Source organism: Canis lupus, chromosome 20 (assembly GCF_048164855.1).
Source record: "Canis lupus baileyi chromosome 20, mCanLup2.hap1, whole genome shotgun sequence".
Classification (NCBI taxonomy): Eukaryota; Metazoa; Chordata; class Mammalia; order Carnivora; family Canidae; genus Canis; species Canis lupus.
Genome location: NC_132857.1, coordinates 39,296,030 through 39,312,182, shown reverse-complemented (window position 1 = coordinate 39,312,182; position 16,153 = coordinate 39,296,030). Strand labels below are relative to the sequence as shown.

Genomic DNA, 16,153 nt, shown 5'->3' with positions numbered 1-16,153 from the left:
GGAGAGATATGGATAATGACTAGAAATTTTTACTACAATATTACACAGTGAACCTCCATCTTAGTGCTAATACCGTGTTAACTTTTTTTTTACTCCATGGCTGGGAATACCACGAGGTATGTTAACTAATTAACAAGTATTAAAGAAGAAAGAGAAAATTTATTATGGACGAGGCATTACAGATCTGATGAATGTAAATAAATTATCTGTGGCTAGAATAAGACTTGCAAATATAATAAAAATAAAGAGGATGTATCAATTAGAGGGAAGGAAGCATATTCTTGAGAGCTTTTTGGAGATAAGCATGGGGAGAATGGAGAAAATGTAGCAGGCGGGAGGAATTATATAGTGGCTTCCTAATGACTATTAACACCAAAAGATAGTGTCTGAGTATGCTTATGTTTAAGCAAGTCCACAGATGGGCAGGGATCTTGCTGGAAAGAAACAAGGGATGGGTTATAGAGGTATACAGGAACAGACCACCAGCAGGTATTTGAAATGAAAACCAGGTCAAATATATCAGATGTGAATCTAAAATCAATAGCCAAAAAAACTGACTTATGCCTCATACAGTTATCGGGAAGCTGGGGTGAATATGGAATTGTGGTAGAGAAAATAAAGACGTGTTGAGGAAGAGGAGCTTTTTGAGGTCCTAATAGATCCACTGTGAGTGCCCAGAGTGGAAATACATTTTTCTGCAATCTGCGTGTAGTTTCATCTGGCTTTTCTTGTTTATAGTTAATAAAATGTTAGCCATCTGCCTGGTCACAAGATAGCCTTCCCTAGCTCCCTGTTCGGAGGTCCCCAATGGGAAGTTTTGAGATACATTAATGTCAGCCTCCGGTGGAGAACTTACACAACTCCTGCAGCTGTGGCTTCCAGATCCAACCTAAGTCCTGCCTTATACCAGCTACTTGTTTAATATTTACTCTGACTTATTCCTTCCAATAAATCCCCTGTTGGGTTATGTTAGCCAGAAGCAGACTCTGACTTGCACCCAAAGAACCAAATTAAGACTGCCCTCCCCACTCCACAAAAAATGAGATTTCTGCAACCCAGGTAACTGAGAAGCATCTGAAAAATGAAGAGCAGGTTTCAGATCCATTCTAAACAGCAGAAGCAAGAGACCTTTAAAGGAAGAATGAACAGAATTTGATGACTAAATTATTTTAGTGAGGAAAATAACAAAGAAAGAGAAGCAGCAAAATTAAGGAGAGTTTAAAATTGAGGGCATCTGAAAGATATGACACCGTTAACAATTATAGAGCATCAGCCTGTGGACTATTTATGGACAGTGAGTGGTATTTATATAAGAATATTCATAAACTTGAGTGTTACTATCTCAACAATTCCACAAGGAAGAAGGGGCACCTGGCAACTTTCCTTCTCCAATGTTACTTTTCCTTACAATCACATTTTCAACTACACCCAGCTATTTGCATTTCTCTGAAATTTCATGCCCCTGAACACATATATATTTGCACTGAAGCTAGTCCTCCCTCACTGAAGTGTGTCTTTTGTCTTTCTCCCTTGCTTGCCCCTTACTTCTTAGATCAGTTATCACTCTGTGACACCTCTAAACAACAATAAGGACTGCAGAAATCATTGCTCACTACTTTCTTCATACAGTTCCTAGAACCTGCACCTCATATTCCATTGAACAAATTGCAGTCTATCATTTAGTTGCATCTATTCTCTACTCCACAGTGAGTTCCTAGAAGTGAGGCTGTGACTTATTCTTTATTGCATCCCTGGTATTTAGTACAATCAGAGTGAGTAATCCTTTTCTTCAGTTATTATTATTACATGGATGAACAAATGAATAACTGTTCTACCCTTCAGGTTTTTCCATGTCAAAATCTGACATGTACACACAGATTTTCAAAGCTTTAAGTTTAAAAAAAATCAATAAACTAAAAGCAGTACTATCCTATTATTTTTAGTCTGTAAACTCAAATGTGACATGGGATGAGTTTTTATTGTATATTTATACAATGTGATTCATGCTTTAACATTTAAGTATCTGTTCTTTTTTACACAAAGCCAAATTTAGCTTGTGCATATAATTTGCATAGCATGCATGTGCTTGCAAATAGTTTACATTATCTTCCTTTAATCTACTCATGGCTTGTATGACTATCTGTGTGCATGTGGTTGTGTGTGCACACATGTATGTGTGCACATGAGTCCATACATGAGCAGATCTTAGGGAGCAATTGCAAAGCTTGGTGAGGACCAAATTGACTTTCTGAATATTTCTGTGACAGCTGAATCATTGACCTCATCATTTCCTTCCAGATTAGCCTTTTCCCTCTTCCCCATCTTCTCAAGGATCACTCTGTGCTCCTGATCTGAACCTTTATCCTCTCATTGTCTCTCCATTAAGTGTACTCTTTATGAGACTAACTTAGACTTTATTTTAGGACAGTGATTTTACTTACGTTAAACTAAGCTAAAAAAGAAACAATTTTCTGAAGATTCTAGGTTTTGTTATTATTATTGTTGCTCTATTACAATCTTATGTTTTTGTTTTGGCTCTGCGCAATCCAGTGGTTAGCATAAATGTATGAAATGTAAAAGGGAATTTTTTAATACACTTGAAAAAGTGCATTAAAACTCTGGATAGAATATGTGAAGTAAATGTAATTACTATGTATGATAGCATAGTATTCACATATTACATGAGAAAATTACCTAGGGAAAAAATATATATATGATTTTTTTTTTAATTCAAATGACCATTATCCAGACTAAGTCTCAAAAGTACTGTGAAGCAGTAGAATTTATATTGGGTACTTCCATGGCTTCCTTTTTACATCCATTCCTCCCCTTTCATATAACCAGTGCCCTCTGGGTACCTCACTTCGCCTCTTCCCCTACCCTGTTAAAACCTGCTCTACTGAGAACTATCCAATGTGTCATGTACACTCTCCAGGCTGTGACTTCCAGTTTTCTGTAACTCAAATTCTCAGCACTCAGGCTATCTTTGCCCTCCATATTTGCACTTGATGTACTATCATATGCTGTCCCTATAGTTCCACTTACTCATTATAATCTTTCTGTATATTCGCTTTTGATACATTTACAATTATCTGAAATGCCCATATTTCCTTGGCAAATGACCATTTTTCCTTATGTCTCAGTTCCTCTGAGATCACCTGCTCTTCCAATGACATAGCAGTTTTACAAATTGAATTATATCTATGGTCTCCCTTATCAACTGTAATATTGTGCTTACCACACTGGATTTATTTCTGTGTGCAATTTTTATTTTAGATGGAAAAACTGTTAGATTGAAATTCATGATCTCTCCCTGTTTCCTTTTGCGATGTTACTTTGTGGTATCTGCCCACTTTAACTCTGAGTCCAACCACGTGAATCACTTTGGCTAATAGCATGTTTGCACATAGGATGCAAGCAGAGGTTGAAATGTACTTTCACACTGAAGTGCGTTTGCTCTTGCCTTTTGATAAGAGATGACATGAGAACCTGCCTAGGCTGGTTCTGCTGGAGGGTGAGAGATACATGGAGTAGAACCTTATTGTGTAGGTTATTTCCACCATGGCCATCGTGGACCAGCTGATAACCAGCTGACCAGCAGATGGTGGTATACAATATTATTGTAGCAATCAATAAACAATATGATTGCTCTGATTCCACCCTTTGAACTACTAGGGAGTGAGGACTGTATGCCTTGAGTAACCCTGTTTCTTTCACACATAGAACCAAAGTTGACCTGATATATTTTGATTGAATTGAACTTGTTAATGCCATCATTTTCCCTTTACCAAAAGAAGTGAATTCTATATCTTCTTTTTAATAGGTAAACTAAAATTTAGTCTCCTCTTAAAGAGATTCTAAACAAAAATAAAGATATTGGAGAGAGAATTGTGTAGTCTCCCTCAAGTAATCAGCATATACACATGACTAATTTACATACCTTTATAGCCAATCTGAAGCTTATCAAGAGAGTCAGAATTATATTATTTTTCCTCAATTGTCTTCATGTAATGTTCTGCATTTCTCTAAAACCAATTGTAAGAATTGTGCCTGTTTAGGGGGAGGAGGAGACAAACTTTGAAACATCATCAGGGTTCTTTTTCCATCCTTCCTCTTGTGAAGAGGCTCTGTCCATTTTCAATGTAAAATGCATGTATAAATTGTCTCTCCTGTTCCATGTACTTGATAAGGTACTATTTCTTGGATACATTTTTAGAATAAAAGTATGTATAAATCTGCAAGTCTGGCAGGTAAAACCAAATAGGTAAATCTCTCACTTTTATAGAAATAATGAAAGCCATACACATAAGATATGGATGTAGAAAGATTAAGAATTCTAGGATTCAGCTATTTGGAAAGATTGCTCTGACCCCCCTCACAAAGGACTTCTCTTTCAAGCTTTGAAAGAATCAATCTATGTAAGGATATTTCTCTAAGCTGCTAGTGCAAAAGTAATAAACATCAAGCTTATGGACGGGTTTGGAAACTGAATGGCTTTGCTTTTCTTCCAGGGATTTAATTTATTTTTAATATCACAGGTGGCTTGAGGCAAGGTGTAATCATCTGTCACTCTTCAGTTAAATCATATCCCCTCACTTCTGAAATATTCTTTGATCTTCCTACCTGTAAATCACATTCTACTTTCTTTGTCGTAGACTGTAGTGTGTAGATATAATAATGACATTATAAATTGCCTAAGAAGATGGGAAGTACATCCATTTAAAAGATGATTGAGGGACAAAACACATGCAAATATTAGCTCAGACATTCAGTATTTTTTAATGTTTTTTCTTCTTTTCTGACTTAGTTACCAGAAAATAGAAGTTACATACAACAGTGGTCAAAGGCAGTTTTTAATTTCTTTAAATTAAAACATATCAGGCATTTTCTTTTCTTTCTTTTTTTTTACTGGCTTTATATTTTAGGCAATAATGATAACTTAAGTCCACAACTGTCTTGAGCATATAGATTTAAATGTCCTGCTTATCAATTGAGCAGATCCTTGTCCAAGCTGAAATTCTCTAGATGTATAATAATAAAATTAATAAAATCTTGGTTTGTAGTAACAGGTCAGTTCACACAAATTTCCTAAGCAAGTCACTGGGTATAATATGTACTACTAGTTTATATTTTAAAAAAAACAATAGGTAGAAAAATAATTTTTTGTTACTTCTATATGAAAGGGCACCTTTGCTTCTCCCAGCCAATGTAATCATTAAATAGTTTATAAGAAATTTAAATATTGCAAAAAGATGTCAACCCTCACAGATGAAAGTCATAGATGGAACACATTTCTGAAAAATTTAACCTTTGAAAAACTGTTAGCATTATAATTATATACATTGTATAGTTTATATATATTTTACAAAAGAGACAAGAATTGGTAAAATTACAAACAAAAGAAGTCAATATGAAAAAAAACGTTGACAAAATGAATCAGAACTTCTGGAAAGAGAAATGTTGGGATGGAAGGAAGGGCTTCTATTTCCATGAGGGAAGAGATCTGGAGAGAAAGGAGAAAGTTGTATACTAAATCCTTTTCTGCTTTTACAGTTCTTAAGGGCAAATAATCTTGAATTTGGCATTATCCTGTTGAATGATTTTAAATGCTTGGGTTCTTTGTCACATGATGGTTTGATTCTTTTCTCTATTTGGAACAATAATCATTCACTAAGAAAATTTTCAGGTTTGAGTAGGTTAAGAACGACTAATTTATGTGAATTTACATAGAGCTGTAACACTGGTCCAAACCAACAAAACTCTATAAAACTATATAGAGTGACATGAAGCAACATTATTAATTTCTAATATTGGCACAATTAGACTGAAACTGCTTCTATGTTTACTGTGAGCTGATTGAATTTGGCAATTTGGTCAAGTCTTGACTTTGGAAAGGAACAACATGAGTGCATTTATCAAGTCCTTAATTTGAGAATTTATCTTTATGACTTGTAAGGTTGACAATACCTCCCTTAAAAACCACTAATAGAAAAAAAAAAAAACACTAATAGGACTCAGTCTTAGATCTCCCTGCCTTACATGTTTACATGGAATGTACCTGAGGGTCTCACAGCCAAAGGTTTACCCCAACCTGAGAAGTTCTTTATGGACTCATAATATGATTCCAGTGTGGGCCTCTGGAGATATAGCCTTATGGTGCTCACGTAAAGCAGTACTCATATTCATAATCCAACCCAAAAGCTATTGTGTCGTAGTTTAAGAATGTCTAGCTTTGGTGTAGTATCAGGCATTTTATTTTCTTTGGAGCTTTGTAAGAAATTTATAAGAAAGTAATAAGAACACACGCAGTTATAACTGTCTAACACGAGAAAACTAAGTAGTGAGTTGCCTTAACCAAGGAAAGAAGTTTCTAGTCTATCACCAAGGGTCTGCTAAGTAATGGCCCTTTTCCTCCATCATTAACATCTAATTGGATATAGAACATTAAGAACATTGCTTACCAGTATCTGTAATGGTGGATAGCAAGACAATCCTGAACTAATGGTTATCAAAAGAGATTTAGTGTCCAGTTTTCTTAAAAATAGTAGAGTATTTTACATGGACAATGGACTAGTTGCTAGGACATATGCTACAGTGTAGTATTTCATTTTGCTCCATGAGATAGATATGTGGTATTTTTAGGTTATTCTCTAGTAAATACTTCTTTTTCATATAAGTGCTGTTCTAATATTCGTATTGTTAGATAAATAAACAGCCTAGCACTTTCAAAATAACACCATTTGCATTTTTTTTAATTTTTATTTATGATAGTCACACACAGAGAGAGAGAGAGAGAGAGAGGCAGAGACACAGGCAGAGGGAGAAGCAGGCTCCATGCACCGGGAGCCCGACATGGGATTCGATCCCGGGTCTCCAGGATCGCGCCCTGGGCCAAAGGCAGGCGCCAAACCGCTGCGCCACCCAGGGATCCCTCCATTTGCATTTTTGATGGTTTATTTCTCTGAATGCTAACAACTCAATTTTCTGATTCTTCACAGTACATCCTGATACGTTTGACTCAGACTCTTTTTTATAAAATTATAAATTTATTTTTTATTGGTGTTCAGTTTGCCAACATATAGAATAACACCCGGTGCTCATCCCATCAAGTGCCCCCCTCAGTGCCCATCACCCAGTCACCCCCACCCCCCGCACATCTCCTCTTCCACCACCCCTAGTTCGTTTCCCAGAGTTAGGAGTCTCTCATGTTCTGTCTCCCTCCCTGATATTTTCCACTCGTTTTTTCTCCTTTCCCCTTTATTCCCTTTCACTATTTTTTATATTCCCCAAATGAATGAGACCATATAATGTTTGTCCTTCTCCCATTGACTTACTTCACTCAGCATAATACCCTCCAGTTCCATCCACGTCGAAGCAAATGGTGGGTATTTGTCGTTTCTGATGGCTGTGGAATATTCCATTGTATACATAGACCACATCTTCTTTTTCTATTTTTTTATTTTTTTTATTTTTATTTATTTATGATAGTCACAGAGAGACAGAGAGAGGCAGAGACACAGGCAGAGGGAGAAGCAGGCTCCATGCACCGGGAGCCCGACGTGGGATTCGATCCCGGGTCTCCAGGATCGCGCCCTGGGCCAAGGGCAGGCGCTAAACCGCTGCGCCACCCAGGGATCCCTAGACCACATCTTCTTAATCCATTCATCTGTCGATGGACACCGAGGCTCCTTCCACAGTTTGGCTATTGTGGACATTGCTGCTATAAACATCGGGGTGCAGGTGTCCCAAAATTTCACTGCATCTGAATCTTTGGGTAAATCCCCAGCAGTGCAATTACTGGGTCGTAGGGCAGGTCTACTTTTAACTCTATGAGGAACCTCCACACAGTTTTCCAGAGTGGCTGCACCAGTTCACATTCCCACCAACAGTGTAAGAGGGTTCCCCTTTCTCCATATCCTCTCCAACATTTGTTGTTTCCTGCCTTGTTAATTTTCCCCATTCTCACTGGTGTGAGGTGGTATCTCATTGTGGTTTTGATTTGTATTTTCCTGATGGCCAGTGATGCGGAGCATTTTCTCATGTGCTTGTTTCTCATGTGTTGTCTCATGTGCACATTTTCTCATGTGTATGTCTTCTTTGGAGACATTTCTGTTCATTTATTTTTCCCATTCCATGATTGGATTGTTTCTTGGATGTTAAGTTTAATAAGTTCTTTATAGATCTTGGATACTAGCCCTTTATTTGACATGTCATTTGCAAATATCTTCTCCCATTCTATAGGTTGTCTTTTAGATTTGTTGACTGTTTCTTTTGCTGTGCAAAAGCTTCTTATCTTGACTCAGACTCTTTCATCAAGAATATATTCATTTCTGGTTTTATTTTATTTTTTTCATTTCTGGTTTTAATGGAATCTCTTGTATATTGGGCAGCATCCTTTTAGCTGCAAGTAAAACTAAACTAAGCTAAACTAAACAGAATAAAATGCAGTACTGACAAGGGATAGTGAAACACCCTGGGGCTGGAAAAAAACAAGAAGTTATTATATCTAGGCCTGGTGAAGCAGAAATAGAGCAGGGAACTCAGAGAGGGAAGCTGCATGGGGAAGACCCCCCAGAGGGACCCAGCCATGTTGATCTCTGCCTTCTTCTACCCTCCTAACTCCTGCCTACCCATTGGCTGAAATCTGTCAGAACCTAGTGGATCAGAGTCTAATGGCCATTTTCCTGGAGCACAGAATAAAAGAAAAGGGGTAAAGAGTGATTTAAAGGCACAAACAAAAAAAGCTCAATAGGTTATGGCTCATATTCATTCTTTTTATAATTTTATATTTTATATTATTCATATTCCAACAATTCTTTATTTAATAGTCATTCATTTTATAATTTGGAGGCAAAACACTTTTTTAATTATCCTAGATTAAGTATGAGGATATATGCATGCATACCCCAAAACAGGCATAATTCCACGTATTCCCCACATCTCACCAATTCCCAGTCCAACACACCCATCTGTAGATTTCCCATCTTCTCATGTCTTCTTAAGGGAAAACTTCTCTGCTTTATAATAAAATTGAATTCTAAACCCACCTCTGCCAAATTGTTCATTGATAATGAACAAGTTGCTTAACATTTAGGCTTCAATTTTCTCTCTGTACAAAGAGAAATCTTCTTTCAGTAAAACTTTTAGTAAACCAATATTCCTATAACTTTTTTTTTTTTTTCCAGGCGCTGAGTTTTCTTTTTTGGGTCCCACAGCTAGTGGAGCAGTTCTTCTCAAGCTGTCGTTTCTCAGACCTTTCTTCTGTTGTCACTTCTGCTCCATGATCACAAACAAGACAAATTCTCCACTTTTCAGAATTCACATGTTACACTGGGCCCACCTGAATAACCCAGAATAATCCCCTACCTCAAGATTTTAACTTAATTAGTCCCTCCTGTCATGGGTAAAACACATTCATAGGTTCTGAAGATTAAGATGGAGACATCTTTTGAGGGGTCATTATTCTATCACAATCCTGAATTTATTATGTTATCCTAAGAATTAATTGAGAGAGTGCATATAAACTATTTAAGATAGTGTTTTGAAAATAGATTGTCAATGAATGTTGAAACCGTAATAGTACATGAAATGTTATGAAGAGGAAAGCAGTTAGCTGCGTGATACAATTTCAAGAAACTGATGTGGGTTTTTTTTGGATTCATAATATCTCATCCTTTGTCTTAGTGCTTGAAATATCACCAATGGTCATGTTTTCCTTTGAGTGCTAAAAAGAGGAAATTGTCCTCAATAACCAAGTACTGAAGCAGACATTTCATTAAGTGTGGAGAAGTTATACTTGAGTCAAAGCAGAATTTGTTTTGCTTACTGCTTTAGTCTCAGTGTTTATAAAAGGAGCAAAATAAATAGTTGAATAAAGGAATGAATGTGTGAGTAAACAAGTAGGGAGAAAAAGCTTGAATGTGTAGTTTTGGGGAGTGAGAGAAAGGGAGGTTTCAACAGCATAGCTTCTGCCATTTCTGGAGGTTTTCCTTATCTCTCTTCCTTATTGCTTCCAAGAGTCCCTGTGAGTTCTGAATTGCACTCCCATGCAATCATTCCTCATTTTAACTCTCTGAGAAACCTGCCCTATGACCCAGCAATTGCACTGCTGGGGATTTACCCCAAAGATACAGATGCAATGAAACGCCGGGACACCTGCACCCCGATGTTTCTAGCAGCAATGTCCACAATAGCCAAACTGTGGAAGGAGCCCCGGTGTCCATCGACAGATGAATGGATAAAGAAGATGTGGTCTATGTATACAATGGAATATTCCTCAGCCATTAGAAACGACAAATACCCACCATTTGCTTCAACGTGGATGGAACTGGAGGGTCTTATGCTGAGTGAAATAAGTCAGAGAAGGACAAACGTTATATGGTCTCATTCATTTGGGGAATATATATAATAGTGAAAGGGAATAGAAGGGAAGGGAGAAAAAATGAGTAGGAAATATCAGAAAGGGAGACAGAACATGAAGACTCCTAACTCTGGGAAACGAACTAGGGGTGGTAGGAGGGAAGGAGGGCCGGGGGTGGGGGTGACTGGGTGACAGGCACTGAGGGAGGCACTTGACGGGATGAGCACTGGGTGTTATTCTGTATGTTGGCAAATTGAACACCAATAAAAAATAAATTTATTATTAAAAAAAACATTCTTGAAAACAAACAAACAAAAATCCTCATTTTACAACTAGAATGAGATTTCCTTAGCCTAATCTCATTCTCTGGTTAACTTCCACCAGGAGTTTCCTTTTGCCTGTCTTAATAAAAATATGTTCCTGCAACACCTTTGAAGATCTGGCCCTGGCCACCATTTTCTCACACTTGGCTCTACCTCCACTTGAAAAGTATGCTGTTTACTTGCCTCTTGTCCCTACTTATCCTGACACTTTGGTCCATGCCAACTATTCCTTTATGTACTCTACCTTTCTCTGGCATTTTGTTTTGATTTCAACACTCGACACACATGCTACCTTCTCCAAGAAGCTCCCCTGGCTTCTCCTTCCTATCAACTCCTTGTAGGGCAAAAGCAGAACAAAAGAAGACAAACTTTATTTCGTTTTTTTTTTTTTGCATTCCCTTTGTCTGGCACAGGATTCAGCACACAAGAAGAGTCTTAGCAAGAAGTGAGCTAAAAACTGCCAAACAACAGATATCCCACTTTGCAACGGATAAATAGACCTTAAGAAAGCTAGACATTAAAAATATAAAAACATAAAAAATGCCTTTCCCCTTTGAGATTGAATCCTGGTGCCCCCAGCATACGGGAGTGGGGAAAGAATGACAAAGATAAGTTTATCCTCCCTGCTTTGCAATTTTGTGAGACACCCACCAGCCATACTTAACCTCCAGTTCTCTCTGTTTGATATGTGTAAGGGTCCCCCAGGGGAAAGAAGAGTCTAGCAATAAATGCTGCTTCTCTCCTCTCTCTCAGTATTCAACATCATTTCCATGGGTGGGAAGAACCCTGAAGGGCTACTGTAAAACCAGAAAATTTGACAGCCAAAATTAGGAGAAGAACTGTTTTAGAAAGCATGATATGGTCTGAGACTGTGAAATCCTTAATGCTCACAATGGTTCTTAATCCTCTCTGTTGACCCCGTACCTAATGTGTGCCTAGCTCAGAGATAGAAGTAAGGCTGTATTTGTTCAATGACCCAGGATTCATGGAAAATGAACTCTAGGTGCAGAATGACAATTAACAGTGTAAGTAAGTCTGAGCAAATTTAGTAAATGTTCAGCTTTGGAATTCTCATTTGCCAAACAACAATAATGTCTAACTGCATGCCTAGGATTGAGATAGGACCACATGAGACAACAACTAAGTCCCATTCAACTATTAACTTCATATAATATGCATATGGCTTCTGAAATTTATTTTTGATCATCAAACTCACAAGTGAGTAAATAAAATGGCCAATGTATCTATGAAAGACTCTCACATTACCCAGTAGTCAGAAATATGTCAATTAAAACCAACATGAGATGCTTGTTTTCATCCTTCAGATTGTCAAATATTTTTGAAGGTTGATATCTGGTTCTAGTAAGAAAATCATGCCAAAAGCAGGTGGGGAAAGTGCTATAATATTTCTAAAAGAAGCAAGAGTTCCAAAATTTTATTTAAAGATTCTGTTATGTAACATTTTAAAAGATATACAATGTTACCATCATGGGAAGTCAATGTTGTCTTTGGATTTTCTTACATATTTTTTTTATTTAAATAACATGTGGAAGTAAAGAGATACTATAAGATTTTTAATACTCAGAGCTCAAAGTTTATTCTAGCTTTAGGTAGAAATGCAAATTGCTATAACCTAGCAATATCACTTGTAATTAAAATGTACAGAGTATTTTACCAACAATTCCAAATTGGGGGTTCCGTTTCATAACAACACAAAAATTAATCATCTTATATAAAAAAAAGCATCTGCTGCAGTATTGTTTCAAGGCAAAAATCTAAAATCAAGCATATTTCATTAATAATAAAAAGCTGACAAACATCTATTTAAGGGAATGAATTGTATGAGTATGAATCTGGAGAGATGCCCATGGTGTGCAGTTGGGAGAAATGGAAAAGTCAAAGAATAAAAGCAAGTTGCAGAGCAATGTAATGGTAAAATGACCTTTAAAGGAATACAAATTATATGTATATGATAAACATTTAAGTAAATACAATACATAGTTTTGTAAAGTTATACATCTAAATTTCTGATTTTAGTTACCTCAGTGGGTGAATGTACAAGTAGTATGTTAGAGGAAATATTAACATTTTAAAAAATCAATTATGTTATATTTCCCAATTTCAAAAGCATATTTTACTTTTTGATTTAAAAATCTAATAAAATACCTGTCTCTGCCTCTCTTTCTTTGTGTCTCTCATGAATAAATAAAAAAATAAAAAAAAATAAAAAAAATAAAAAAAAACAGAGGTGGGGACGCCTAGTGGCTCAATGGTTGAGCATCTGCCTTTAGCTCAGGGCGTGATCCTGGTCCAGAGATCGAGTCCCACATTTGGGTTCCCTGCATGGAACCTGCTTCTCCCTCTGCCTATGTCTCAGCCTCTCTTTCTGTATCTCCCGTGAATAAGTAAATAAAATCTTTTAAACAAATCTAATAAAATACAAAAGTAAAAGTTTAAAATGATAAAATTTGCTGGAGGTGGAAGTATTGATTGGAAGGAGGAGTGAGAAAAATCTTGGAGATATTTAATAGAAATTCTCTTTATCTTGACTGTGGCAGAAGTTGCATAAATGTATACATTTAGCAAAACTCATCAAATTGTACCTTTAAAATACGCACATTTATGATTTGTATGTTATACCTCAATAATTTTAAAAGTCTGAGGAGGAGTTATAGGACTTATTGTTTTGTCTTCCACCCTATACTTACATGTGTCTCAAGAGCTATTGTGCCCCAAAGCCCCTGACTTGGTTTCAGTCTTGGCAAAGGTAGCAAGAGAGGAACTGCTACCAAGTTTTTATGACTTATCCTACTAATCAATTCAACTTTCCCTGTGGAAATATGATGTGTCTATGTCTTTTTTCCTGTTGTTATTTTTAATAAGATTTTTTTAAAAATCAGCTTCCCTTTCATCAGCTTCCCTTTCCCTCTTGCTCATTCCTAAATTCAGTAGAATTTCCAGCTAAGTAACTTACATTTAATCTAGTGTATTTTATGATCTTCCCATTTCTGTTTTCTGACCTTTCAATCTCATCTAGATAAGAACCTAGTGTTGAGTCCCTTTTTAATTAGTTTTTTTCTTAATTTTACAAATTAATTATATACTTTAATAAATGCCCCCAAACCATTTATAGAAAAATAAGAGCATACAATTTTAAAATCTAATTCATCAAGTTTCAAATTAGTGTTTCTTATACATCTAAGATTGCTTGAGATAAAAGAGAAATAAACACATGCAAAAATCATTAATTCAGAGTCCTACGTTCTAGAGTTGAGAATTGGTGCCATCAATATTTTCTTTTTTTGGAGTTAAGAACTCCAGAAAAAAAATCTCCCAAAATAACTGTGTTATGTAATGTGGAAAAGAAAAAACAAACCTAGTTAATTCTTTCAGAAGATTTTTCAGTACCTGTGGTTAAGAATAAATTTGCATCTTTTACAATAGTTTTTTGCCATTACAGTAAATAGCTTCAGATGGTTATAACCTACTCTGTTGCTCATAAAACCCATTTGATGTGTGTTTAATCACTTGCTTATAAGTAGCTTTTCATTTCTGTTTGTTCCTACCATGGTTATAAAATATGCTACAATAACAGTTCTTAAACACACAATAGCACTGTAAAACAGTATCTTTGGTGGATATTTAAATGACTTTCATGTCAAAGCAAAATAATTTGATGCCCCACCCATATGTTGAATGTTCCTAAAAACATTAAAAAATAAATAAATAAAACTGTCACAACTGAAAATATCCCAGATTCTTTTAAACATATTCAAGCTTATGAGTAATTCCACCACCAATCAAATCATGGCATTAGACAAGAAGGAGATAATTCATGCATGTCCGTTTTCTCTAATATTCATTGTTTCAGAGCTGAGAAAATGATTGGCAATTTCAGATCTTGGTTTTGTGACATCTATGACTTTTGTGGTTAAGAAAATAAGAACTTATCAAATAAACTTTGAGGTCCATTTGTTTGTCCTGCTCCAACATATTCTATATAGCTAAATTTACATCCTTTGTATTATCAATAAAAGTGTTATTTCTACTTATACTCATGATGTACCTTTCCTCATTTTCAATGTTAACTTTGACATCTATATAACTAATGTTATATTTTGACATTTTGACTTTTATGAAGATTTTCTTAATGTTATTTTGAAGTGAATTTGTGATATTTTTAATTTGTAAGTTAAATATTTAACATAAGTATATGGAGAATTTTAGAACAATTACATCATTTATATAACATAAATAACTCACAAATTTCAAAGCATACATAATTCTCAAAACTGCCACAAGCTACTGGGAAAGAAATATTTATATTCATGCAGATATTCATGTTTCTCATATATATAGGACTTAATATATAAACTGAGAACAAATTTTAATAGCAATCTTCCCAAAGTTATATACTTGATTTATTATATTTTATAACAGTTTTATATTATTAATATATATTACTAGATTATTCATCAATCCAATGAATATTTTCTTAATCCTTACTATATGTATGGAACTATGCTATGCACTGAAAATATAAAGTTCCAGAAAGATCATTTTTGTCCTCCAGGAACTTTCTTTTAAAGAAAATAAAATAGATAAAGTAGATAAAATGTAGTGTGATAAGTACTCTGATAGTGGATGGTAGGTCTTCCAAAACTTTTCTTCTGATCTATCTTCAGTCTGTCATCTCCTTCATTTGGTGAAAATAAAATGTAGTTGAATATTTTTGTGTTTTTCTTGATCATTTGGCCATTCATAGTTGATTTCTGCAAGTATACAACTTTATGATTTTTATAAAGCTATTCTAAAAATTCTATGGCCAATCAAGTAAAGGTAATTCAGAAAGCTAAGCATCAAGCTTGTAATATATGGTGACATACTGTGAAAATGTGTACATATGAATGTAACAACAGAATCGACTTTTAATGTATTCCTGCTGGTAGATAATAACAGGAAGTCATGCAGACTAATGTGCAATTGCTATTTATCCAGTCATACGTTGTTTGTAACTAAGCAAAATGCATGAGACCTTTTTTCTGCCTCACTAAATAAGTTAATCATGTAAATCAGAGGGAAATTTCTTAGAAAATATGGATATAGTTTAAACACAAATGATGCATTTTTCATTGCCAAGAATAAAAACAGATGTGACAATGCCCAGGTGTCAATTACAAAGCATTATCATTCTTTAGAATCTACGTGAATGAATGAAAAATTAAAAGGTCAAATTGATATATACTGATATCTGTAGAACATGATCACCAATACAAATCATTCTGCATAATTAAAATAAGTCTAAAGGGCTCAGATGCTGTGATAAGAATTGAAAAGTGGATGCATATCATTTCTGTAAATTGCAATGAGATACTTTTGCAACAGAAGCTTAAATATCTTTCATTTAGTCAATGAAAAATCCATTAATGTTCATTTAGTGAATTCATAGCAATAAACTTGGCACAGCCAA

General features: G+C 35.4%; 1 protein-coding gene across 1 annotated transcript in view; it reads left to right on the top strand.

The window, feature by feature from the left end:
- Nucleotides 1-16,153, top strand: part of DPP10 (dipeptidyl peptidase like 10) — a 1,275,784-nt gene that overhangs the window by 526,574 nt on the left and 733,057 nt on the right. The gene's annotated exons all lie outside the window — the stretch shown is intronic.